Source organism: Osmerus eperlanus, chromosome 13 (assembly GCF_963692335.1).
Source record: "Osmerus eperlanus chromosome 13, fOsmEpe2.1, whole genome shotgun sequence".
Lineage (NCBI taxonomy): Eukaryota > Metazoa > Chordata > Actinopteri > Osmeriformes > Osmeridae > Osmerus > Osmerus eperlanus.
Genome location: NC_085030.1, coordinates 14,466,398 through 14,483,716, shown reverse-complemented (window position 1 = coordinate 14,483,716; position 17,319 = coordinate 14,466,398). Strand labels below are relative to the sequence as shown.

General features: G+C 40.5%; 73 non-coding genes across 73 annotated transcripts; all 73 read left to right on the top strand.

Annotated features, from left to right (window-relative positions):
- Nucleotides 1-557: 557 nt before the first annotated feature.
- trnac-gca (transfer RNA cysteine (anticodon GCA)) lies at nucleotides 558-629 on the top strand. The gene has a single exon. It is a non-coding gene; the product is annotated as a tRNA-Cys (tRNA).
- Nucleotides 630-980: 351 nt separating this feature from the next.
- trnac-gca (transfer RNA cysteine (anticodon GCA)) lies at nucleotides 981-1,052 on the top strand. The gene has a single exon. It is a non-coding gene; the product is annotated as a tRNA-Cys (tRNA).
- Nucleotides 1,053-1,183: 131 nt separating this feature from the next.
- On the top strand, nucleotides 1,184-1,255 carry trnac-gca (transfer RNA cysteine (anticodon GCA)). The gene has a single exon. It is a non-coding gene; the product is annotated as a tRNA-Cys (tRNA).
- A 193-nt stretch (nucleotides 1,256-1,448) lies between these two features.
- trnac-gca (transfer RNA cysteine (anticodon GCA)) lies at nucleotides 1,449-1,520 on the top strand. Its single transcript has one exon. It is a non-coding gene; the product is annotated as a tRNA-Cys (tRNA).
- Nucleotides 1,521-1,648: 128 nt separating this feature from the next.
- On the top strand, nucleotides 1,649-1,720 carry trnac-gca (transfer RNA cysteine (anticodon GCA)). The gene has a single exon. It is a non-coding gene; the product is annotated as a tRNA-Cys (tRNA).
- Nucleotides 1,721-1,916: 196 nt separating this feature from the next.
- trnac-gca (transfer RNA cysteine (anticodon GCA)) lies at nucleotides 1,917-1,988 on the top strand. Its single transcript has one exon. It is a non-coding gene; the product is annotated as a tRNA-Cys (tRNA).
- Nucleotides 1,989-2,121: 133 nt separating this feature from the next.
- On the top strand, nucleotides 2,122-2,193 carry trnac-gca (transfer RNA cysteine (anticodon GCA)). The gene has a single exon. It is a non-coding gene; the product is annotated as a tRNA-Cys (tRNA).
- A 131-nt stretch (nucleotides 2,194-2,324) lies between these two features.
- trnac-gca (transfer RNA cysteine (anticodon GCA)) lies at nucleotides 2,325-2,396 on the top strand. Its single transcript has one exon. It is a non-coding gene; the product is annotated as a tRNA-Cys (tRNA).
- A 128-nt stretch (nucleotides 2,397-2,524) lies between these two features.
- trnac-gca (transfer RNA cysteine (anticodon GCA)) lies at nucleotides 2,525-2,596 on the top strand. The gene has a single exon. It is a non-coding gene; the product is annotated as a tRNA-Cys (tRNA).
- A 131-nt stretch (nucleotides 2,597-2,727) lies between these two features.
- trnac-gca (transfer RNA cysteine (anticodon GCA)) lies at nucleotides 2,728-2,799 on the top strand. Its single transcript has one exon. It is a non-coding gene; the product is annotated as a tRNA-Cys (tRNA).
- A 196-nt stretch (nucleotides 2,800-2,995) lies between these two features.
- trnac-gca (transfer RNA cysteine (anticodon GCA)) lies at nucleotides 2,996-3,067 on the top strand. Its single transcript has one exon. It is a non-coding gene; the product is annotated as a tRNA-Cys (tRNA).
- Nucleotides 3,068-3,198: 131 nt separating this feature from the next.
- trnac-gca (transfer RNA cysteine (anticodon GCA)) lies at nucleotides 3,199-3,270 on the top strand. Its single transcript has one exon. It is a non-coding gene; the product is annotated as a tRNA-Cys (tRNA).
- A 451-nt stretch (nucleotides 3,271-3,721) lies between these two features.
- On the top strand, nucleotides 3,722-3,793 carry trnac-gca (transfer RNA cysteine (anticodon GCA)). The gene has a single exon. It is a non-coding gene; the product is annotated as a tRNA-Cys (tRNA).
- Nucleotides 3,794-3,924: 131 nt separating this feature from the next.
- trnac-gca (transfer RNA cysteine (anticodon GCA)) lies at nucleotides 3,925-3,996 on the top strand. The gene has a single exon. It is a non-coding gene; the product is annotated as a tRNA-Cys (tRNA).
- A 134-nt stretch (nucleotides 3,997-4,130) lies between these two features.
- Nucleotides 4,131-4,202, top strand: trnac-gca (transfer RNA cysteine (anticodon GCA)). The gene has a single exon. It is a non-coding gene; the product is annotated as a tRNA-Cys (tRNA).
- Nucleotides 4,203-4,398: 196 nt separating this feature from the next.
- trnac-gca (transfer RNA cysteine (anticodon GCA)) lies at nucleotides 4,399-4,470 on the top strand. Its single transcript has one exon. It is a non-coding gene; the product is annotated as a tRNA-Cys (tRNA).
- Nucleotides 4,471-4,601: 131 nt separating this feature from the next.
- Nucleotides 4,602-4,673, top strand: trnac-gca (transfer RNA cysteine (anticodon GCA)). Its single transcript has one exon. It is a non-coding gene; the product is annotated as a tRNA-Cys (tRNA).
- Nucleotides 4,674-4,868: 195 nt separating this feature from the next.
- trnac-gca (transfer RNA cysteine (anticodon GCA)) lies at nucleotides 4,869-4,940 on the top strand. The gene has a single exon. It is a non-coding gene; the product is annotated as a tRNA-Cys (tRNA).
- Nucleotides 4,941-5,071: 131 nt separating this feature from the next.
- Nucleotides 5,072-5,143, top strand: trnac-gca (transfer RNA cysteine (anticodon GCA)). Its single transcript has one exon. It is a non-coding gene; the product is annotated as a tRNA-Cys (tRNA).
- Nucleotides 5,144-5,339: 196 nt separating this feature from the next.
- Nucleotides 5,340-5,411, top strand: trnac-gca (transfer RNA cysteine (anticodon GCA)). The gene has a single exon. It is a non-coding gene; the product is annotated as a tRNA-Cys (tRNA).
- A 131-nt stretch (nucleotides 5,412-5,542) lies between these two features.
- On the top strand, nucleotides 5,543-5,614 carry trnac-gca (transfer RNA cysteine (anticodon GCA)). Its single transcript has one exon. It is a non-coding gene; the product is annotated as a tRNA-Cys (tRNA).
- Nucleotides 5,615-5,810: 196 nt separating this feature from the next.
- Nucleotides 5,811-5,882, top strand: trnac-gca (transfer RNA cysteine (anticodon GCA)). The gene has a single exon. It is a non-coding gene; the product is annotated as a tRNA-Cys (tRNA).
- Nucleotides 5,883-6,013: 131 nt separating this feature from the next.
- trnac-gca (transfer RNA cysteine (anticodon GCA)) lies at nucleotides 6,014-6,085 on the top strand. Its single transcript has one exon. It is a non-coding gene; the product is annotated as a tRNA-Cys (tRNA).
- A 133-nt stretch (nucleotides 6,086-6,218) lies between these two features.
- On the top strand, nucleotides 6,219-6,290 carry trnac-gca (transfer RNA cysteine (anticodon GCA)). Its single transcript has one exon. It is a non-coding gene; the product is annotated as a tRNA-Cys (tRNA).
- A 195-nt stretch (nucleotides 6,291-6,485) lies between these two features.
- On the top strand, nucleotides 6,486-6,557 carry trnac-gca (transfer RNA cysteine (anticodon GCA)). Its single transcript has one exon. It is a non-coding gene; the product is annotated as a tRNA-Cys (tRNA).
- A 133-nt stretch (nucleotides 6,558-6,690) lies between these two features.
- Nucleotides 6,691-6,762, top strand: trnac-gca (transfer RNA cysteine (anticodon GCA)). The gene has a single exon. It is a non-coding gene; the product is annotated as a tRNA-Cys (tRNA).
- Nucleotides 6,763-6,890: 128 nt separating this feature from the next.
- On the top strand, nucleotides 6,891-6,962 carry trnac-gca (transfer RNA cysteine (anticodon GCA)). The gene has a single exon. It is a non-coding gene; the product is annotated as a tRNA-Cys (tRNA).
- Nucleotides 6,963-7,155: 193 nt separating this feature from the next.
- trnac-gca (transfer RNA cysteine (anticodon GCA)) lies at nucleotides 7,156-7,227 on the top strand. Its single transcript has one exon. It is a non-coding gene; the product is annotated as a tRNA-Cys (tRNA).
- Nucleotides 7,228-7,358: 131 nt separating this feature from the next.
- Nucleotides 7,359-7,430, top strand: trnac-gca (transfer RNA cysteine (anticodon GCA)). Its single transcript has one exon. It is a non-coding gene; the product is annotated as a tRNA-Cys (tRNA).
- Nucleotides 7,431-7,625: 195 nt separating this feature from the next.
- trnac-gca (transfer RNA cysteine (anticodon GCA)) lies at nucleotides 7,626-7,697 on the top strand. The gene has a single exon. It is a non-coding gene; the product is annotated as a tRNA-Cys (tRNA).
- Nucleotides 7,698-7,830: 133 nt separating this feature from the next.
- Nucleotides 7,831-7,902, top strand: trnac-gca (transfer RNA cysteine (anticodon GCA)). Its single transcript has one exon. It is a non-coding gene; the product is annotated as a tRNA-Cys (tRNA).
- A 128-nt stretch (nucleotides 7,903-8,030) lies between these two features.
- trnac-gca (transfer RNA cysteine (anticodon GCA)) lies at nucleotides 8,031-8,102 on the top strand. The gene has a single exon. It is a non-coding gene; the product is annotated as a tRNA-Cys (tRNA).
- A 193-nt stretch (nucleotides 8,103-8,295) lies between these two features.
- trnac-gca (transfer RNA cysteine (anticodon GCA)) lies at nucleotides 8,296-8,367 on the top strand. The gene has a single exon. It is a non-coding gene; the product is annotated as a tRNA-Cys (tRNA).
- Nucleotides 8,368-8,498: 131 nt separating this feature from the next.
- trnac-gca (transfer RNA cysteine (anticodon GCA)) lies at nucleotides 8,499-8,570 on the top strand. Its single transcript has one exon. It is a non-coding gene; the product is annotated as a tRNA-Cys (tRNA).
- Nucleotides 8,571-8,703: 133 nt separating this feature from the next.
- trnac-gca (transfer RNA cysteine (anticodon GCA)) lies at nucleotides 8,704-8,775 on the top strand. Its single transcript has one exon. It is a non-coding gene; the product is annotated as a tRNA-Cys (tRNA).
- A 193-nt stretch (nucleotides 8,776-8,968) lies between these two features.
- Nucleotides 8,969-9,040, top strand: trnac-gca (transfer RNA cysteine (anticodon GCA)). The gene has a single exon. It is a non-coding gene; the product is annotated as a tRNA-Cys (tRNA).
- A 128-nt stretch (nucleotides 9,041-9,168) lies between these two features.
- Nucleotides 9,169-9,240, top strand: trnac-gca (transfer RNA cysteine (anticodon GCA)). Its single transcript has one exon. It is a non-coding gene; the product is annotated as a tRNA-Cys (tRNA).
- Nucleotides 9,241-9,371: 131 nt separating this feature from the next.
- trnac-gca (transfer RNA cysteine (anticodon GCA)) lies at nucleotides 9,372-9,443 on the top strand. Its single transcript has one exon. It is a non-coding gene; the product is annotated as a tRNA-Cys (tRNA).
- Nucleotides 9,444-9,639: 196 nt separating this feature from the next.
- On the top strand, nucleotides 9,640-9,711 carry trnac-gca (transfer RNA cysteine (anticodon GCA)). The gene has a single exon. It is a non-coding gene; the product is annotated as a tRNA-Cys (tRNA).
- Nucleotides 9,712-9,842: 131 nt separating this feature from the next.
- Nucleotides 9,843-9,914, top strand: trnac-gca (transfer RNA cysteine (anticodon GCA)). The gene has a single exon. It is a non-coding gene; the product is annotated as a tRNA-Cys (tRNA).
- A 196-nt stretch (nucleotides 9,915-10,110) lies between these two features.
- trnac-gca (transfer RNA cysteine (anticodon GCA)) lies at nucleotides 10,111-10,182 on the top strand. The gene has a single exon. It is a non-coding gene; the product is annotated as a tRNA-Cys (tRNA).
- A 131-nt stretch (nucleotides 10,183-10,313) lies between these two features.
- On the top strand, nucleotides 10,314-10,385 carry trnac-gca (transfer RNA cysteine (anticodon GCA)). The gene has a single exon. It is a non-coding gene; the product is annotated as a tRNA-Cys (tRNA).
- A 133-nt stretch (nucleotides 10,386-10,518) lies between these two features.
- On the top strand, nucleotides 10,519-10,590 carry trnac-gca (transfer RNA cysteine (anticodon GCA)). The gene has a single exon. It is a non-coding gene; the product is annotated as a tRNA-Cys (tRNA).
- A 193-nt stretch (nucleotides 10,591-10,783) lies between these two features.
- trnac-gca (transfer RNA cysteine (anticodon GCA)) lies at nucleotides 10,784-10,855 on the top strand. Its single transcript has one exon. It is a non-coding gene; the product is annotated as a tRNA-Cys (tRNA).
- A 128-nt stretch (nucleotides 10,856-10,983) lies between these two features.
- Nucleotides 10,984-11,055, top strand: trnac-gca (transfer RNA cysteine (anticodon GCA)). Its single transcript has one exon. It is a non-coding gene; the product is annotated as a tRNA-Cys (tRNA).
- A 131-nt stretch (nucleotides 11,056-11,186) lies between these two features.
- Nucleotides 11,187-11,258, top strand: trnac-gca (transfer RNA cysteine (anticodon GCA)). The gene has a single exon. It is a non-coding gene; the product is annotated as a tRNA-Cys (tRNA).
- A 196-nt stretch (nucleotides 11,259-11,454) lies between these two features.
- trnac-gca (transfer RNA cysteine (anticodon GCA)) lies at nucleotides 11,455-11,526 on the top strand. The gene has a single exon. It is a non-coding gene; the product is annotated as a tRNA-Cys (tRNA).
- Nucleotides 11,527-11,658: 132 nt separating this feature from the next.
- trnac-gca (transfer RNA cysteine (anticodon GCA)) lies at nucleotides 11,659-11,730 on the top strand. Its single transcript has one exon. It is a non-coding gene; the product is annotated as a tRNA-Cys (tRNA).
- A 128-nt stretch (nucleotides 11,731-11,858) lies between these two features.
- Nucleotides 11,859-11,930, top strand: trnac-gca (transfer RNA cysteine (anticodon GCA)). The gene has a single exon. It is a non-coding gene; the product is annotated as a tRNA-Cys (tRNA).
- A 128-nt stretch (nucleotides 11,931-12,058) lies between these two features.
- On the top strand, nucleotides 12,059-12,130 carry trnac-gca (transfer RNA cysteine (anticodon GCA)). Its single transcript has one exon. It is a non-coding gene; the product is annotated as a tRNA-Cys (tRNA).
- A 133-nt stretch (nucleotides 12,131-12,263) lies between these two features.
- Nucleotides 12,264-12,335, top strand: trnac-gca (transfer RNA cysteine (anticodon GCA)). Its single transcript has one exon. It is a non-coding gene; the product is annotated as a tRNA-Cys (tRNA).
- Nucleotides 12,336-12,463: 128 nt separating this feature from the next.
- Nucleotides 12,464-12,535, top strand: trnac-gca (transfer RNA cysteine (anticodon GCA)). The gene has a single exon. It is a non-coding gene; the product is annotated as a tRNA-Cys (tRNA).
- A 133-nt stretch (nucleotides 12,536-12,668) lies between these two features.
- trnac-gca (transfer RNA cysteine (anticodon GCA)) lies at nucleotides 12,669-12,740 on the top strand. Its single transcript has one exon. It is a non-coding gene; the product is annotated as a tRNA-Cys (tRNA).
- Nucleotides 12,741-12,936: 196 nt separating this feature from the next.
- Nucleotides 12,937-13,008, top strand: trnac-gca (transfer RNA cysteine (anticodon GCA)). Its single transcript has one exon. It is a non-coding gene; the product is annotated as a tRNA-Cys (tRNA).
- Nucleotides 13,009-13,141: 133 nt separating this feature from the next.
- On the top strand, nucleotides 13,142-13,213 carry trnac-gca (transfer RNA cysteine (anticodon GCA)). Its single transcript has one exon. It is a non-coding gene; the product is annotated as a tRNA-Cys (tRNA).
- Nucleotides 13,214-13,341: 128 nt separating this feature from the next.
- trnac-gca (transfer RNA cysteine (anticodon GCA)) lies at nucleotides 13,342-13,413 on the top strand. The gene has a single exon. It is a non-coding gene; the product is annotated as a tRNA-Cys (tRNA).
- Nucleotides 13,414-13,606: 193 nt separating this feature from the next.
- trnac-gca (transfer RNA cysteine (anticodon GCA)) lies at nucleotides 13,607-13,678 on the top strand. The gene has a single exon. It is a non-coding gene; the product is annotated as a tRNA-Cys (tRNA).
- A 128-nt stretch (nucleotides 13,679-13,806) lies between these two features.
- On the top strand, nucleotides 13,807-13,878 carry trnac-gca (transfer RNA cysteine (anticodon GCA)). Its single transcript has one exon. It is a non-coding gene; the product is annotated as a tRNA-Cys (tRNA).
- Nucleotides 13,879-14,011: 133 nt separating this feature from the next.
- trnac-gca (transfer RNA cysteine (anticodon GCA)) lies at nucleotides 14,012-14,083 on the top strand. The gene has a single exon. It is a non-coding gene; the product is annotated as a tRNA-Cys (tRNA).
- Nucleotides 14,084-14,279: 196 nt separating this feature from the next.
- On the top strand, nucleotides 14,280-14,351 carry trnac-gca (transfer RNA cysteine (anticodon GCA)). The gene has a single exon. It is a non-coding gene; the product is annotated as a tRNA-Cys (tRNA).
- A 128-nt stretch (nucleotides 14,352-14,479) lies between these two features.
- trnac-gca (transfer RNA cysteine (anticodon GCA)) lies at nucleotides 14,480-14,551 on the top strand. The gene has a single exon. It is a non-coding gene; the product is annotated as a tRNA-Cys (tRNA).
- A 133-nt stretch (nucleotides 14,552-14,684) lies between these two features.
- On the top strand, nucleotides 14,685-14,756 carry trnac-gca (transfer RNA cysteine (anticodon GCA)). The gene has a single exon. It is a non-coding gene; the product is annotated as a tRNA-Cys (tRNA).
- A 128-nt stretch (nucleotides 14,757-14,884) lies between these two features.
- On the top strand, nucleotides 14,885-14,956 carry trnac-gca (transfer RNA cysteine (anticodon GCA)). The gene has a single exon. It is a non-coding gene; the product is annotated as a tRNA-Cys (tRNA).
- A 195-nt stretch (nucleotides 14,957-15,151) lies between these two features.
- On the top strand, nucleotides 15,152-15,223 carry trnac-gca (transfer RNA cysteine (anticodon GCA)). Its single transcript has one exon. It is a non-coding gene; the product is annotated as a tRNA-Cys (tRNA).
- A 131-nt stretch (nucleotides 15,224-15,354) lies between these two features.
- Nucleotides 15,355-15,426, top strand: trnac-gca (transfer RNA cysteine (anticodon GCA)). The gene has a single exon. It is a non-coding gene; the product is annotated as a tRNA-Cys (tRNA).
- A 196-nt stretch (nucleotides 15,427-15,622) lies between these two features.
- On the top strand, nucleotides 15,623-15,694 carry trnac-gca (transfer RNA cysteine (anticodon GCA)). Its single transcript has one exon. It is a non-coding gene; the product is annotated as a tRNA-Cys (tRNA).
- Nucleotides 15,695-15,827: 133 nt separating this feature from the next.
- On the top strand, nucleotides 15,828-15,899 carry trnac-gca (transfer RNA cysteine (anticodon GCA)). Its single transcript has one exon. It is a non-coding gene; the product is annotated as a tRNA-Cys (tRNA).
- Nucleotides 15,900-16,030: 131 nt separating this feature from the next.
- Nucleotides 16,031-16,102, top strand: trnac-gca (transfer RNA cysteine (anticodon GCA)). Its single transcript has one exon. It is a non-coding gene; the product is annotated as a tRNA-Cys (tRNA).
- Nucleotides 16,103-16,235: 133 nt separating this feature from the next.
- On the top strand, nucleotides 16,236-16,307 carry trnac-gca (transfer RNA cysteine (anticodon GCA)). The gene has a single exon. It is a non-coding gene; the product is annotated as a tRNA-Cys (tRNA).
- Nucleotides 16,308-16,502: 195 nt separating this feature from the next.
- trnac-gca (transfer RNA cysteine (anticodon GCA)) lies at nucleotides 16,503-16,574 on the top strand. The gene has a single exon. It is a non-coding gene; the product is annotated as a tRNA-Cys (tRNA).
- Nucleotides 16,575-16,770: 196 nt separating this feature from the next.
- On the top strand, nucleotides 16,771-16,842 carry trnac-gca (transfer RNA cysteine (anticodon GCA)). Its single transcript has one exon. It is a non-coding gene; the product is annotated as a tRNA-Cys (tRNA).
- Nucleotides 16,843-16,973: 131 nt separating this feature from the next.
- Nucleotides 16,974-17,045, top strand: trnac-gca (transfer RNA cysteine (anticodon GCA)). The gene has a single exon. It is a non-coding gene; the product is annotated as a tRNA-Cys (tRNA).
- Nucleotides 17,046-17,241: 196 nt separating this feature from the next.
- trnac-gca (transfer RNA cysteine (anticodon GCA)) lies at nucleotides 17,242-17,313 on the top strand. The gene has a single exon. It is a non-coding gene; the product is annotated as a tRNA-Cys (tRNA).
- The last annotated feature ends 6 nt before the right edge of the window (nucleotides 17,314-17,319 follow it).

Genomic DNA, 17,319 nt, shown 5'->3' with positions numbered 1-17,319 from the left:
AATAATCAAATGAGCAAAATAAGAACAGACCCCAAACAGATGTTCAGATGGATTAAACAGCAAAACTTTTCTTTCTTTTTTGAGACCGGATATGTGCATTTCAATTAGCTGTCAACAGGCAGAGAGCTGCCGACAAGGGATTTGCAGTGCAGTTAGGTTTAATATTTACAAGGATTCTGGCATTGGTAGTCTATCTCCTAGCAACAATTTCACCATGTCAAAGTGTTTCAGAAGCAATTACAGTTTTATGTGGTGAATTGCTGAGGTTCTGAAAGGTTTGATATCCAAAATGTAAGGGGTTTAAAGTGTGGTTTTATTGATGTGTTGCTTTCGGGAATCGGAAAGACCATTTCAAAGTCTCTAATCAGAAGACGTTTTATTTCATAAGTTAAAAAAAAAACACGTAGGAAGATAAAAGGCTTCAGATCAGACACCGGTGCTTTTGGTTGACTGTAAGTGTTACTGGGAGCTGTTTCTTCCTTTTATATGTATGTGGACATAGACCTTGGACCTCTACACCTTCTCCACGTTTCAGTGTTTCACTTTAACTTCACATGGGGGGTATAGCTCAGTGGTAGAGCATTTGACTGCAGATCAAGAGGTCCCAGGTTCAAATCCTAGTGCCCCCTGTGCTGTACATTGACAATGGCAGCATTTTCAATGCTTTAGAAGAAGATTTCAAGTCTTATGAAGAAATTGTCGTCAGGTATTATCTCTACACCTTCTCCTCGTTTCATAATAACTTCGACTTTATATAGGGGGTATAGCTCAGTGGTAGAGCATTTGACTGCAGATCAAGATGTCCCAGGTTTTCAATGCTTTAGAAGAAGATTTCAAACGACAGTCTTGGTAGAATTCGTTGTCAGGTATTAATCTCTACACCTTCTCCTCTAAGAAGATTTCAAGTCTTTTTAAGAATTTGCAGTCAGGTATTATCTCTACACCTTCTCCTCGTTTCATAATAACTTAGACTTCACATAGGGGGTATAGCTCAGTGGTAGAGCATTTGACTGCAGATCAAGAGGTCCCAGGTTCAAATCCTAGTGCCCCCTGTGCTGTACATTGACAATGGCAGCATTTTCAATGCTTTAGAAGATTTCATACGACAGTCTTGGAAGAATTTGTTGTCAGGTATTAATCTCTACACCTTCTCCTCGTTTCATAATAACTTGGACTTTATATAGGGGGTATAGCTCAGTGGTAGAGCATTTGACTGCAGATCAAGAGGTCCCAGGTTCAAATCCTAGTGCCCCCTGTGCTGTACATTGACAATGGCAGCATTTTCAATGCTTTAGAAGATTTCATACGACAGTCTTGGAAGAATTTGTTGTCAGGTATTAATCTCTACACCTTCTCCTCTAAGAAGATTTCAAGTCTTTTTAAGAATTTGCAGTCAGGTATTATCTCTACACCTTCTCCTCGTTTCATAATAACTTAGACTTCACATAGGGGGTATAGCTCAGTGGTAGAGCATTTGACTGCAGATCAAGAGGTCCCAGGTTCAAATCCTAGTGCCCCCTGTGCTGTACATTCACAATGGCAGCATTTTCAATGCTTTAGAAGAAGATTTCAAGTCTTATGAAAAAGTTGTAGTCAGGTATTATCTCTACACCTTCTCCTCGTTTCATAATAACTTGGACTTCATATAGGGGGTATAGCTCAGTGGTAGAGCATTTGACTGCAGATCAAGAGGTCCCAGGTTCAAATCCTAGTGCCCCCTGTGCTGTACATTGACAAAGGCAGCATTTTCAAAGCTTTAGAAGAAGATTTCAAATGACAGTCTTGGAAGAATTTGTTGTCAGGTATTAATCTCTACACCTTCTACTCTAAGAAGATTTCAAGTCTTTTTAAGAAATTGCAGTCAGGTATTATCTCTACACCTTCTCCTCGTTTCATAATAACTTGGACTTCATATAGGGGGTATAGCTCAGTGGTAGAGCATTTGACTGCAGATCAAGAGGTCCCAGGTTCAAATCCTAGTGCCCCCTGTGCTGTACATTGACAAAGGCAGCATTTTCAAAGCTTTAGAAGAAGATTTCAAATGACAGTCTTGGAAGAATTTGTAGTCAGGTATTATATCTACACCTTCTACACGTTTCAGTGTGACTTCAACTTCACATAGGGGGTATAGCTCAGTGGAAGAGCATTTGACTGCAGATCAAGAGGTCCCAGGTTCAAATCCTAGTGCCCCCTGTGCTGTACATTGACAAAGGCAGCATTTTCAAAGCTTTAGAAGATTTCATACGACAGTCTTGGAAGAATTTGTTGTCAGGTATTAATCTCTACACCTTCTCCTCGTTTCATAATAGCTTGGACTTTATATAGGGGGTATAGCTCAGTGGTAGAGCATTTGACTGCAGATCAAGAGGTCCCAGGTTCAAATCCTAGTGCCCCCTGTGCTGTACATTCACAATGGCAGCATTTTCAATGCTTTAGAAGAAGATTTCAAGTCTTATGAAAAAGTTATAGTCAGGTATTATCTCTACACCTTCTCCTCGTTTCATAATAACTTGGACTTCATATAGGGGGTGTAGCTCAGTGGTAGAGCATTTGACTGCAGATCAAGAGGTCCCAGGTTCAAATCCTAGTGCCCCCTGTGCTGTACATTGACAATGGCAGCATTTTCAATGCTTTAGAAGATTTCATACGACAGTCTTGGAAGAATTTGTTGTCAGGTATTAATCTCTACACCTTCTCCTCGTTTCATAATAACTTGGACTTTATATAGGGGGTATAGCTCAGTGGTAGAGCATTTGACTGCAGATCAAGAGGTCCCAGGTTCAAATCCTAGTGCCCCCTGTGCTGTACATTGACAATGGCAGCATTTTCAAAGCTTTAGAAGAAGATTTCAAACGACAGTCTTGGAAGAATTTGTTGTCAGGTATTAATCTCTACACCTTCTACTCTAAGAAGATTTCAAGTCTTTTTGAGAATTTGCAGTCAGGTATTATCTCTACACCTTCTCCTCGTTTCATAATAACTTGGACTTCAAATAGGGGGTATAGCTCAGTGGTAGAGCATTTGACTGCAGATCAAGAGGTCCCAGGTTCAAATCCTAGTGCCCCCTGTGCTGTACATTGACAATAGCAGCATTTTCAAAGCTTTAGAAGATTTCATACGACAGTCTTGGAAGAATTTGTTGTCAGGTATTAATCTCTACACCTTCTCCTCGTTTCATAATAACTTGGGCTTTATATAGGGGGTATAGCTCAGTGGTAGAGCATTTGACTGCAGATCAAGAGGTCCCAGGTTCAAATCCTAGTGCCCCCTGTGCTGTACATTGACAATGGCAGCATTTTCAAAGCTTTAGAAGAAGATTTCAAACGACAGTTTTGGAAGAATTTGTTGTCAGGTATTAACCCTTGTGTTATCTTCGGGTCATTCTGACCCATCAGTCATTGTGACCCACCGTTGTATTGCGACAACTTTACCGCATACAAAAACAAAGTGAAGCATTTTCTTTTAACCGGTGGGCTGTCTCAGACCCCCCACATTGCGAAGGTTAAAATAAAATTATTTTTATTTGTTTTTGTATTGGGTAAAATTGGGTAAACACAACGATGGTTCGTTATGAACCTTTGGGTCATGTGACCCGAAGACAGCACGAGGGTTAATCTCTACACCTTCTACTCTAAGAAGATTTCAAGTCTTTTTGAGAATTTGCAGTCAAGTATTATCTCTACACCTTCTCCTCGTTTCATAATAACTTGGACTTCAAATAGGGGGTATAGCTCAGTGGTAGAGCATTTGACTGCAGATCAAGAGGTCCCAGGTTCAAATCCTAGTGCCCCCTGTGCTGTACATTGACAATGGCAGCATTTTCAATGCTTTAGAAGATTTCATACGACAGTCTTGGAAGAATTTGTTGTCAGGTATTAATCTCTACACCTTCTCCTCGTTTCATAATAACTTGGACTTTATATAGGGGGTATAGCTCAGTGGTAGAGCATTTGACTGCAGATCAAGAGGTCCCAGGTTCAAATCCTAGTGCCCCCTGTGCTGTACATTGACAATGGCAGCATTTTCAAAGCTTTAGAAGAAGATTTCATACGACAGTCTTGGAAGAATTTGTTGTCAGGTATTAATCTCTACACCTTCTCCTCGTTTCATAATAACTTGGGCTTTATATAGGGGGTATAGCTCAGTGGTAGAGCATTTGACTGCAGATCAAGAGGTCCCAGGTTCAAATCCTAGTGCCCCCTGTGCTGTACATTGACAATGGCAGCATTTTCAAAGCTTTAGAAGAAGATTTCAAACGACAGTTTTGGAAGAATTTGTTGTCAGGTATTAATCTCTACACCTTCTACTCTAAGAAGATTTCAAGTCTTTTTGAGAATTTGCAGTCAAGTATTATCTCTACACCTTCTCCTCGTTTCATAATAACTTGGACTTCAAATAGGGGGTATAGCTCAGTGGTAGAGCATTTGACTGCAGATCAAGAGGTCCCAGGTTCAAATCCTAGTGCCCCCTGTGCTGTACATTGACAATAGCAGCATTTTCAAAGCTTTAGAAGATTTCATACGACAGTCTTGGAAGAATTTGTTGTCAGGTATTAATCTCTACACCTTCTCCTCGTTTCATAATAACTTGGGCTTTATATAGGGGGTATAGCTCAGTGGTAGAGCATTTGACTGCAGATCAAGAGGTCCCAGGTTCAAATCCTAGTGCCCACTGTGCTGTACATTGACAACAGCAGCATTTTCAATGCTTTAGAAGAAGATTTCAAACGACAGTCTTGGAAGAATTTGTTGTCAGGTATTATCTCTACACCTTCTACTCTAAGAAGATTTCAAGTCTTTTTAAGAAATTGCAGTCAGGTATTATCTCTACACCTTCTCCTCGTTTCATAATAACTTGGACTTCATATAGGGGGTATAGCTCAGTGGTAGAGCATTTGACTGCAGATCAAGAGGTCCCAGGTTCAAATCCTAGTGCCCCCTGTGCTGTACATTGACAATGGCAGCATTTTCAATGCTTTAGAAGATTTCATACGACAGTCTTGGAAGAATTTGTTGTCAGGTATTAATCTCTACACCTTCTCCTCGTTTCATAATAACTTGGACTTTATATAGGGGGTATAGCTCAGTGGTAGAGCATTTGACTGCAGATCAAGAGGTCCCAGGTTCAAATCCTAGTGCCCCCTGTGCTGTACATTGACAATGGCAGCATTTTCAAAGCTTTAGAAGAAGATTTCAAATGACAGTTTTGGAAGAATTTGTTGTCAGGTATTAATCTCTACACCTTCTACTCTAAGAAGATTTCAAGTCTTTTTGAGAATTTGCAGTCAAGTATTATCTCTACACCTTCTCCTCGTTTCATAATAACTTGGACTTCAAATAGGGGGTATAGCTCAGTGGTAGAGCATTTGACTGCAGATCAAGAGGTCCCAGGTTCAAATCCTAGTGCCCCCTGTGCTGTACATTGACAATAGCAGCATTTTCAAAGCTTTAGAAGATTTCATACGACAGTCTTGGAAGAATTTGTTGTCAGGTATTAATCTCTACACCTTCTCCTCGTTTCATAATAACTTGGGCTTTATATAGGGGGTATAGCTCAGTGGTAGAGCATTTGACTGCAGATCAAGAGGTCCCAGGTTCAAATCCTAGTGCCCACTGTGCTGTACATTGACAACAGCAGCATTTTCAATGCTTTAGAAGAAGATTTCAAACGACAGTCTTGGAAGAATTTGTTGTCAGGTATTAATCTCTACACCTTCTACTCTAAGAAGATTTCAAGTCTTTTTAAGAAATTGCAGTCAGGTATTATCTCTACACCTTCTCCTCGTTTCATAATAACTTGGACTTCATATAGGGGGTATAGCTCAGTGGTAGAGCATTTGACTGCAGATCAAGAGGTCCCAGGTTCAAATCCTAGTGCCCCCTGTGCTGTACATTGACAATGGCAGCATTTTCAATGCTTTAGAAGATTTCATACGACAGTCTTGGAAGAATTTGTTGTCAGGTATTAATCTCTACACCTTCTCCTCGTTTCATAATAACTTGGACTTTATATAGGGGGTATAGCTCAGTGGTAGAGCATTTGACTGCAGATCAAGAGGTCCCAGGTTCAAATCCTAGTGCCCCCTGTGCTGTACATTGACAATGGCAGCATTTTCAAAGCTTTAGAAGAAGATTTCAAATGACAGTTTTGGAAGAATTTGTAGTCAGGTATTATATCTACACCTTCTACACGTTTCAGTGTGACTTCAATTTCACATAGGGGGTATAGCTCAGTGGTAGAGCATTTGACTGCAGATCAAGAGGTCCCAGGTTCAAATCCTAGTGCCCCCTGGCTGTACATTGACAACAGCAGCATTTTCAATGCTTTAGAAGAAGATTTCAAACGACAGTCTTGGAAGAATTTGTTGTCAGGTATTAATCTCTACACCTTCTACTCTAAGAAGATTTCAAGTCTTTTTAAGAAATTGCAGTCAGGTATTATCTCTACACCTTCTCCTCGTTTCATAATAACTTGGACTTCATATAGGGGGTATAGCTCAGTGGTAGAGCATTTGACTGCAGATCAAGAGGTCCCAGGTTCAAATCCTAGTGCCCCCTGTGCTGTACATTGACAATGGCAGCATTTTCAAAGCTTTAGAAGAAGATTTCAAATGACAGTCTTGGAAGAATTTGTAGTCAGGTATTATATCTACACCTTCAACACGTTTCAGTGTGACTTCAACTTCACATAGGGGGTATAGCTCAGTGGAAGAGCATTTGACTGCAGATCAAGAGGTCCCAGGTTCAAATCCTAGTGCCCCCTGTGCTGTACATTGACAATGGCAGCATTTTCAATGCTTTAGAAGAAGATTTCAAGTCTTTTTAAGAATTTGCAGTCAGGTATTATCTCTACACCTTCTCCTCGTTTCATAATTACTTGGACTTCACATAGGGGGTATAGCTCAGTGGTAGAGCATTTGACTGCAGATCAAGAGGTCCCAGGTTCAAATCCTAGTGCCCCCTGTGCTGTACATTGACAATGGCAGCATTTTCAATGCTTTAGAAGATTTCATACGTTAGTCTTGGAAGAATTTGTTGTCAGGTATTAATCTCTACACCTTCTACTCTAAGAAGATTTCAAGTCTTTTTAAGAATTTGCAGTCAGGTATTATCTCTACACCTTCTCCTCGTTTCATAATAACTTGGACTTTATATAGGTGGTATAGCTCAGTGGTAGAGCATTTGACTGCAGATCAAGAGGTCCCAGGTTCAAATCCTAGTGCCCCCTGTGCTGTACATTGACAATGGCAGCATTTTCAATGCTTTAGAAGATTTCATACGACAGTCTTGGAAGAATTTGTTGTCAGGTATTAATCTCTACACCTTCTCCTCGTTTCATAATAACTTGGGCTTTATATAGGGGGTATAGCTCAGTGGTAGAGCATTTGACTGCAGATCAAGAGGTCCCAGGTTCAAATCCTAGTGCCCCCTGGCTGTACATTGACAACAGCAGCATTTTCAATGCTTTAGAAGAAGATTTCAAACGACAGTCTTGGAAGAATTTGTTGTCAGGTATTAATCTCTACACCTTCTACTCTAAGAAGATTTCAAGTCTTTTTAAGAAATTGCAGTCAGGTATTATCTCTACACCTTCTCCTCGTTTCATAATAACTTGGACTTCATATAGGGGGTATAGCTCAGTGGTAGAGCATTTGACTGCAGATCAAGAGGTCCCAGGTTCAAATCCTAGTGCCCCCTGTGCTGTACATTGACAATGGCAGCATTTTCAAAGCTTTAGAAGAAGATTTCAAATGACAGTCTTGGAAGAATTTGTAGTCAGGTATTATATCTACACCTTCAACACGTTTCAGTGTGACTTCAACTTCACATAGGGGGTATAGCTCAGTGGAAGAGCATTTGACTGCAGATCAAGAGGTCCCAGGTTCAAATCCTAGTGCCCCCTGTGCTGTACATTGACAATGGCAGCATTTTCAATGCTTTAGAAGAAGATTTCAAGTCTTTTTAAGAATTTGCAGTCAGGTATTATCTCTACACCTTCTCCTCGTTTCATAATTACTTGGACTTCACATAGGGGGTATAGCTCAGTGGTAGAGCATTTGACTGCAGATCAAGAGGTCCCAGGTTCAAATCCTAGTGCCCCCTGTGCTGTACATTGACAATGGCAGCATTTTCAATGCTTTAGAAGATTTCATACGTTAGTCTTGGAAGAATTTGTTGTCAGGTATTAATCTCTACACCTTCTACTCTAAGAAGATTTCAAGTCTTTTTAAGAATTTGCAGTCAGGTATTATCTCTACACCTTCTCCTCGTTTCATAATAACTTGGACTTTATATAGGGGGTATAGCTCAGTGGTAGAGCATTTGACTGCAGATCAAGAGGTCCCAGGTTCAAATCCTAGTGCCCCCTGTGCTGTACATTGACAATGGCAGCATTTTCAATGCTTTAGAAGATTTCATACGACAGTCTTGGAAGAATTTGTTGTCAGGTATTAATCTCTACACCTTCTCCTCGTTTCATAATAACTTGGACTTTATATAGGGGGTATAGCTCAGTGGTAGAGCATTTGACTGCAGATCAAGAGGTCCCAGGTTCAAATCCTAGTGCCCCCTGTGCTGTACATTGACAATGGCAGCATTTTCAAAGCTTTAGAAGAAGATTTCAAATGACAGTTTTGGAAGAATTTGTAGTCAGGTATTATATCTACACCTTCTACACGTTTCAGTGTGACTTCAATTTCACATAGGGGGTATAGCTCAGTGGTAGAGCATTTGACTGCAGATCAAGAGGTCCCAGGTTCAAATCCTAGTGCCCCCTGTGCTGTACATTGACAATGGCAGCATTTTCAATGCTTTAGAAGATTTCATACGACAGTCTTGGAAGAATTTGTTGTCAGGTATTAATCTCTACACCTTCTCCTCTAAGAAGATTTCAAGTCTTTTTAAGAATTTGCAGTCAGGTATTATCTCTACACCTTCTCCTCGTTTCATAATAACTTAGACTTCACATAGTGGGTATAGCTCAGTGGTAGAGCATTTGACTGCAGATCAAGAGGTCCCAGGTTCAAATCCTAGTGCCCCCTGTGCTGTACATTCACAATGGCAGCATTTTCAATGCTTTAGAAGAAGATTTCAAGTCTTATGAAAAATTTATAGTCAGGTATTATCTCTACACCTTCTCCTCGTTTCATAATAACTTGGACTTCATATAGGGGGTGTAGCTCAGTGGTAGAGCATTTGACTGCAGATCAAGAGGTCCCAGGTTCAAATCCTAGTGCCCCCTGTGCTGTACATTGACAATGGCAGCATTTTCAATGCTTTAGAAGATTTCATACGACAGTCTTGGAAGAATTTGTTGTCAGGTATTAATCTCTACACCTTCTCCTCGTTTCATAATAACTTGGACTTTATATAGGGGGTATAGCTCAGTGGTAGAGCATTTGACTGCAGATCAAGAGGTCCCAGGTTCAAATCCTAGTGCCCCCTGTGCTGTACATTGACAATGGCAGCATTTTCAAAGCTTTAGAAGAAGATTTCAAACGACAGTTTTGGAAGAATTTGTTGTCAGGTATTAATCTCTACACCTTCTACTCTAAGAAGATTTCAAGTCTTTTTGAGAATTTGCAGTCAAGTATTATCTCTACACCTTCTCCTCGTTTCATAATAACTTGGACTTCAAATAGGGGGTATAGCTCAGTGGTAGAGCATTTGACTGCAGATCAAGAGGTCCCAGGTTCAAATCCTAGTGCCCCCTGTGCTGTACATTGACAATAGCAGCATTTTCAAAGCTTTAGAAGATTTCATACGACAGTCTTGGAAGAATTTGTTGTCAGGTATTAATCTCTACACCTTCTCCTCGTTTCATAATAACTTGGGCTTTATATAGGGGGTATAGCTCAGTGGTAGAGCATTTGACTGCAGATCAAGAGGTCCCAGGTTTAAATCCTAGTGCCCACTGTGCTGTACATTGACAACAGCAGCATTTTCAATGCTTTAGAAGAAGATTTCAAACGACAGTCTTGGAAGAATTTGTTGTCAGGTATTAATCTCTACACCTTCTACTCTAAGAAGATTTCAAGTCTTTTTAAGAAATTGCAGTCAGGTATTATCTCTACACCTTCTCCTCGTTTCATAATAACTTGGACTTCATATAGGGGGTATAGCTCAGTGGTAGAGCATTTGACTGCAGATCAAGAGGTCCCAGGTTCAAATCCTAGTGCCCCCTGTGCTGTACATTGACAATGGCAGCATTTTCAATGCTTTAGAAGATTTCATACGACAGTCTTGGAAGAATTTGTTGTCAGGTATTAATCTCTACACCTTCTCCTCGTTTCATAATAACTTGGACTTTATATAGGGGGTATAGCTCAGTGGTAGAGCATTTGACTGCAGATCAAGAGGTCCCAGGTTCAAATCCTAGTGCCCCCTGTGCTGTACATTGACAATGGCAGCATTTTCAAAGCTTTAGAAGAAGATTTCAAATGACAGTTTTGGAAGAATTTGTAGTCAGGTATTATATCTACACCTTCTACACGTTTCAGTGTGACTTCAATTTCACATAGGGGGTATAGCTCAGTGGTAGAGCATTTGACTGCAGATCAAGAGGTCCCAGGTTCAAATCCTAGTGCCCCCTGTGCTGTACATTGACAATGGCAGCATTTTCAATGCTTTAGAAGATTTCATACGACAGTCTTGGAAGAATTTGTTGTCAGGTATTAATCTCTACACCTTCTCCTCTAAGAAGATTTCAAGTCTTTTTAAGAATTTGCAGTCAGGTATTATCTCTACACCTTCTCCTCGTTTCATAATAACTTAGACTTCACATAGGGGGTATAGCTCAGTGGTAGAGCATTTGACTGCAGATCAAGAGGTCCCAGGTTCAAATCCTAGTGCCCCCTGTGCTGTACATTCACAATGGCAGCATTTTCAATGCTTTAGAAGAAGATTTCAAGTCTTATGAAAAAGTTATAGTCAGGTATTATCTCTACACCTTCTCCTCGTTTCATAATAACTTGGACTTCATATAGGGGGTGTAGCTCAGTGGTAGAGCCTTTGACTGCAGATCAAGAGGTCCCAGGTTCAAATCCTAGTGCCCCCTGTGCTGTACATTGACAATGGCAGCATTTTCAATGCTTTAGAAGATTTCATACGACAGTCTTGGAAGAATTTGTTGTCAGGTATTAATCTCTACACCTTCTCCTCGTTTCATAATAACTTGGACTTTATATAGGGGGTATAGCTCAGTGGTAGAGCATTTGACTGCAGATCAAGAGGTCCCAGGTTCAAATCCTAGTGCCCCCTGTGCTGTACATTGACAATGGCAGCATTTTCAAAGCTTTAGAAGAAGATTTCAAACGACAGTCTTGGAAGAATTTGTTGTAAGGTATTAATCTCTACACCTTCTACTCTAAGAAGATTTCAAGTCTTTTTGAGAATTTGCAGTCAGGTATTATCTCTACACCTTCTCCTCGTTTCATAATAAATTGGACTTCAAATAGGGGGTATAGCTCAGTGGTAGAGCATTTGACTGCAGATCAAGAGGTCCCAGGTTCAAATCCTAGTGCCCCCTGTGCTGTACATTGACATAGCAGCATTTTCAAAGCTTTAGAAGAAGATTTCAAATGACAGTCTTGGAAGAATTTGTAGTCAGGTATTATATCTACACCTTCTACACGTTTCAGTGTGACTTCAACTTCACATAGGGGGTATAGCTCAGTGGAAGAGCATTTGACTGCAGATCAAGAGGTCCCAGGTTCAAATCCTAGTGCCCCCTGTGCTGTACATTGACAATGGCAGCATTTTCAATGCTTTAGAAGAAGATTTCAAGTCTTTTTAAGAATTTGCAGTCAGGTATTATCTCTACACCTTCTCCTCGTTTCATAATAACTTGGACTTCATATAGGGGGTATAGCTCAGTGGTAGAGCATTTGACTGCAGATCAAGAGGTCCCATGTTCAAATCCTAGTGCCCCCTGTGCTGTACATTCACAATGGCAGCATTTTCAATGCTTTAGAAGAAGATTTCAAGTCTTATGAAAAAGTTGTAGTCAGGTATTATCTCTACACCTTCTCCTCGTTTCATAATAACTTGGACTTCATATAGGGGGTATAGCTCAGTGGTAGAGCATTTGACTGCAGATCAAGAGGTCCCAGGTTCAAATCCTAGTGCCCCCTGTGCTGTACATTGACAATGGCAGCATTTTCAAAGCTTTAGAAGAAGATTTCAAATGACAGTCTTGGAAGAATTTGTAGTCAGGTATTATATCTACACCTTCTACACGTTTCAGTGTGACTTCATCTTCACATATGGGGTATAGCTCAGTGGTAGAGCATTTGACTGCAGATCAAGAGGTCCCAGGTTCAAATCCTAGTGCCCCCTGTGCTGTACATTCACAATGGCAGCATTTTCAATGCTTTAGAAGAAGATTTCAAGTCTTATGAAAAAGTTGTAGTCAGGTATTATCTCTACACCTTCTCCTCGTTTCATAATAACTTGGACTTCATATAGGGGGTATAGCTCAGTGGTAGAGCATTTGACTGCAGATCAAGAGGTCCCAGGTTCAAATCCTAGTGCCCCCTGTGCTGTACATTGACAATGGCAGCATTTTCAAAGCTTTAGAAGAAGATTTCAAATGACAGTCTTGGAAGAATTTGTAGTCAGGTATTATATCTACACCTTCTACACGTTTCAGTGTGACTTCATCTTCACATAGGGGGTATAGCTCAGTGGTAGAGCATTTGACTGCAGATCAAGAGGTCCCAGGTTCAAATCCTAGTGCCCCCTGTGCTGTACATTGACAACAGCAGCATTTTCAATGCTTTAGAAGAAGATTTCAAACGACAGTCTTGGAAGAATTTGTTGTCAGGTATTAATCTCTACACCTTCTACTCTAAGAAGATTTCAAGTCTTTTTAAGAAATTGCAGTCAGGTATTATCTCTACACCTTCTCCTCGTTTCATAATAACTTGGACTTCATATAGGGGGTATAGCTCAGTGGTAGAGCATTTGACTGCAGATCAAGAGGTCCCAGGTTCAAATCCTAGTGCCCCCTGTGCTGTACATTGACAATGGCAGCATTTTCAAAGCTTTAGAAGAAGATTTCAAATGACAGTCTTGGAAGAATTTGTAGTCAGGTATTATATCTACACCTTCAACACGTTTCAGTGTGACTTCAACTTCACATAGGGGGTATAGCTCAGTGGAAGAGCATTTGACTGCAGATCAAGAGGTCCCAGGTTCAAATCCTAGTGCCCCCTGTGCTGTACATTGACAATGGCAGCATTTTCAATGCTTTAGAAGAAGATTTCAAGTCTTTTTAAGAATTTGCAGTCAGGTATTATCTCTACACCTTCTCCTCGTTTCATAATTACTTGGACTTCACATAGGGGGTATAGCTCAGTGGTAGAGCATTTGACTGCAGATCAAGAGGTCCCAGGTTCAAATCCTAGTGCCCCCTGTGCTGTACATTGACAATGGCAGCATTTTCAATGCTTTAGAAGATTTCATACGTTAGTCTTGGAAGAATTTGTTGTCAGGTATTAATCTCTACACCTTCTACTCTAAGAAGATTTCAAGTCTTTTTAAGAATTTGCAGTCAGGTATTATCTCTACACCTTCTCCTCGTTTCATAATAACTTGGACTTTATATAGGGGGTATAGCTCAGTGGTAGAGCATTTGACTGCAGATCAAGAGGTCCCAGGTTCAAATCCTAGTGCCCCCTGTGCTGTACATTGACAATGGCAGCATTTTCAATGCTTTAGAAGAAGATTTCAAGTCTTTTTAAGAATTTGCAGTCAGGTATTATCTCTACACCTTCTCCTCGTTTCATAATTACTTGGACTTCACATAGGGGGTATAGCTCAGTGGTAGAGCATTTGACTGCAGATCAAGAGGTCCCAGGTTCAAATCCTAGTGCCCCCTGTGCTGTACATTGACAATAGCAGCATTTTCAAAGCTTTAGAAGAAGATTTCAAATGACAGTCTTGGAAGAATTTGTAGTCAGGTATTATATCTACACCTTCTACACGTTTCAGTGTGACTTCAACTTCACATAGGGGGTATAGCTCAGTGGAAGAGCATTTGACTGCAGATCAAGAGGTCCCAGGTTCAAATCCTAGTGCCCCCTGTGCTGTACATTGACAATGGCAGCATTTTCAAAGCTTTAGAAGAAGATTTCATACGACAGTCTTGGAAGAATTTGTTGTCAGGTATTAATCTCTACACCTTCTACTCTAAGAAGATTTCAAGTCTTTTTAAGAATTTGCAGTCAGGTATTATCTCTACACCTTCTCCTCGTTTCATAATAACTTGGACTTCACATAGGGGGTATAGCTCAGTGGTAGAGCATTTGACTGCAGATCAAGAGGTCCCAGGTTCAAATCCTAGTGCCCCCTGTGCTGTACATTGACGATGGCAGCATTTTCAATGCTTTAGAAGAAGATTTCAAGTCTTTTTAAGAATTTGCAGTCAGGTATTATCTCTACACCTTCTCCTCGTTTCATAATTACTTGGACTTCACATAGGGGGTATAGCTCAGTGGTAGAGCATTTGACTGCAGATCAAGAGGTCCCAGGTTCAAATCCTAGTGCCCCCTGTTCTGTACCTTGACAATGGCAGCATTTTCAAAGCTTTAGAAGAAGATTTCAAATGACAGTCTTGGAAGAATTTGTAGTCAGGTATTATATCTACACTTTCTACACATTTCAGTGTGACTTCAACTTCACATAGGGGGTATAGCTCAGTGGTAGAGCATTTGACTGCAGATCAAGAGGTCCCAGGTTCAAATCCTAGTGCCCCCTGTGCTGTACATTGACAATTGCAGCATTTTCAATGCTTTAGAAGAAGATTTCAAGTCTTATGAAGAATTTGTCGTCAGGTATTATCTCTACACCTTCTCCTCGTTTCATAATAACTGTGACTTTATATAAGGGGTATAGCTCAGTGGTAGAGCATTTGACTGCAGATCAAGAGGTCCCAGGTTCAAATCCTAGTGCCCCCTGTGCTGTACATTGACAAAGGCAGCATTTTCAATGCTTTAAAGAAGATTTCAAACGACAGTCTTGGTAGAATTCGTTGTCAGGTATTAATCTCTACACCTTCTCCTGTAAGAAGATTTCAAGTCTTTTTAAGAATTTGCAGTCAGGTATTATCTCTACACCTTCTCCTCGTTTCATAATAACTTGGACTTCACATAGGGGGTATAGCTCAGTAGTAGAGCATTTGACTGCAGATCAAGAGGTCCCAGGTTCAAATCCTAGTGCCCCCTGTGCTGTACATTGACAATAGCAGCATTTTCAAAGCTTTAGAAGATTTCATACGACAGTCTTGGAAGAATTTCTTGTCAGGTATTAATCTCTACACCTTCTCCTCATTTCATAATAACTTGGACTTTATATAGGGGGTATAGCTCAGTGGTAGAGCATTTGACTGCAGATCAAGAGGTCCCAGGTTCAAATCCTAGTGCCCCCTGTGCTGTACATTGACAACAGCAGCATTTTCAATGCTTTAGAAGAAGATTTCAAACGACAGTCTTGGAAGAATTTGTTGTCAGGTATTAATCTCTACACCTTCTACTCTAAGAAGATTTCAAGTCTTTTTAAGAAATTGCAGTCAGGTATTATCTCTACACCTTCTCCTCGTTTCATAATAACTTGGACTTCATATAGGGGGTATAGCTCAGTGGTAGAGCATTTGACTGCAGATCAAGAGGTCCCAGGTTCAAATCCTAGTGCCCCCTGTGCTGTACATTGACAAAGGCAGCATTTTCAAAGCTTTAGAAGAAGATTTCAAATGACAGTCTTGGAAGTATTTGTAGTCAGGTATTATATCTACACCTTCTACACGTTTCAGTGTGACTTCAACTTCACATAGGGGGTATAGCTCAGTGGAAGAGCATTTGACTGCAGATCAAGAGGTCCCAGGTTCAAATCCTAGTGCCCCCTGTGCTGTACATTGACAAAGGCAGCATTTTCAAAGCTTTAGAAGATTTCATACGACAGTCTTGGAAGAATTTGTTGTCAGGTATTAATCTCTACACCTTCTCCTCGTTTCATAATAGCTTGGACTTTATATAGGGGGTATAGCTCAGTGGTAGAGCATTTGACTGCAGATCAAGAGGTCCCAGGTTCAAATCCTAGTGCCCCCTGTGCTGTACATTGACAATGGCAGCATTTTCAAAGCTTTAGAAGAAGATTTCAAATGACAGTTTTGGAAGAATTTGTAGTCAGGTATTATATCTACACCTTCTACACGTTTCAGTGCGACTTCAATTTCACATAGGGGGTATAGCTCAGTGGTAGAGCATTTGACTGCAGATCAAGAGGTCCCAGGTTCAAATCCTAGTGCCCCCTGTGCTGTACATTGACAATGGCAGCATTTTCAAAGCTTTAGAAGAAGATTTCATACGACAGTCTTGGAAAAATTTGTTGTCAGGTATTAATCTCTACACCTTCTACTCTAAGAAGATTTCAAGTCTTTTTAAGAATTTGCAGTCAGGTATTATCTCTACACCTTTCCTCGTTTCATAATAACTTGGACTTCACATAGGGGGTATAGCTCAGTGGTAGAGCATTTGACTGCAGATCAAGAGGTCCCAGGTTCAAATCCTAGTGCCTCCTGTGCTGTACATTGACAATGGCAGCATTTTCAAAGCTTTAGAAGAAGATTTCAAATGACAGTCTTGGAAGAATTTGTTGTCAGGTATTAATCTCTACACCTTCTACTCTAAAAAGATTTCAAGTCTTTTTGAGAATTTGCAGTCAGGTATTATCTCTACACCTTCTCCTCGTTTCATAATAACTTGGACTTCAAATAGGGGGTATAGCTCAGTGGTAGAGCATTTGACTGCAGATCAAGAGGTCCCAGGTTCAAATCCTAGTGCCCCCTGTGCTGTACATTGACAATAGCAGCATTTTCAAAGCTTTAGAAGATTTCATACGACAGTCTTGGAAGAATTTGTTGTCAGGTATTAATCTCTACACCTTCTCCTCATTTCATAATAACTTGGACTTTATATAGGGGGTATAGCTCAGTGGTAGAGCATTTGACTGCAGATCAAGAGGTCCCAGGTTCAAATCCTAGTGCCCCCTGTGCTGTACATTGACAACAGCAGCATTTTCAATGCTTTAGAAGAAGATTTCAAACGACAGTCTTGGAAGAATTTGTTGTCAGGTATTAATCTCTACACCTTCTACTCTAAGAAGATTTCAAGTCTTTTTGAGAATTTGCAGTCAGGTATTATCTCTACACCTTCTCCTCGTTTCATAATAACTTGGACTTCAAATAGGGGGTATAGCTCAGTGGTAGAGCATTTGACTGCAGATCAAAAGGTCCCAGGTTCAAATCCTAGTGCCCCCTGTGCTG